Genomic DNA, 905 nt, shown 5'->3' with positions numbered 1-905 from the left:
TATCCAGTCGTGAATGGTGATGGACAATTTAAACAACTCACTGGAGGAGGACAGTCCACAAATATCCCCATCCTCAATGATGGAAGAGCCCAGCACATCAGTGCGAAAATAAGGCTGAAGCATGTGCAGCAATCTTCAGCCAGAAGTGCTAAGTGGATAATCCATCTCCGCCTCCTCCAGTGGTCCCGAGCATTACAGATACTGGTCATCAGCCAAATTGATTCTCTCCATGTGATATCAAAAAATGGCTGGAGACACTGGATACTGTGAAGGTTACGGGCCCTGACAACGTTCCAGCAATATTAATGAAGACCTGTGCTCCAGAACTCGCTGATCCCCTAGCCAAGTTGTTCCACTTCAGTTACAACACTGCTATCTACACAGCAATGAGGAAATTTTTGTTTTGTATTTTCTACGAATAAAGTATTTTTTTTAAATTTAAAAAAAAAATTCTGTTCTTATCAGCTTTAATATCTGATATGTCCTTTACTTAAGGACCATATATTAAACTGATTTTTGGAGCAGGGAGTTGGATTAGGAGCTTGTTTCATCCACTCCATGCATCGTCCTGGTATTGCAGTGTTTCCCGGAATGGTGCAGAAAAAAAAAGCAATGTGGAAAATTGCCCAAGTATGTCCTGTGCATAAAAAGCAGGACAAATCCAACCTGGCCAATTACCACCCCATCAGTCTACTCTCGATCATCAGTAAAGTGATGGAAGGTTTCTTCAACAGCGCTATCAAGCAGCACCTGCTCAGCAATAACCTGCTCAGTGATGCCAGTTTGGGTTCTGCCAGGGCCACTCAGCTCCTGACCTCATTACAGCCTTGGTTCAAACATGGACAAAAGAACTGAATTCCAGAGGTGAGGTGAGAGTGACAGCCCTTGATATCAAGGCTGCATTC

The 905-nt window shown here is 43.4% G+C and overlaps 1 pseudogene; it reads left to right on the top strand.

Annotated features, from left to right (window-relative positions):
- The first annotated feature begins 425 nt into the window (after positions 1-425).
- LOC125484607 lies at positions 426-605 on the top strand (annotated as a pseudogene).
- The last annotated feature ends 300 nt before the right edge of the window (positions 606-905 follow it).

Source organism: Rhincodon typus, chromosome 12 (assembly GCF_021869965.1).
Source record: "Rhincodon typus isolate 14 chromosome 12, sRhiTyp1.1, whole genome shotgun sequence".
Taxonomy (NCBI): Eukaryota; Metazoa; Chordata; class Chondrichthyes; order Orectolobiformes; family Rhincodontidae; genus Rhincodon; species Rhincodon typus.
The sequence above is the reverse complement of the archived record's forward strand: the minus strand, read 5'-3'. Positions and strand labels throughout refer to the sequence as shown.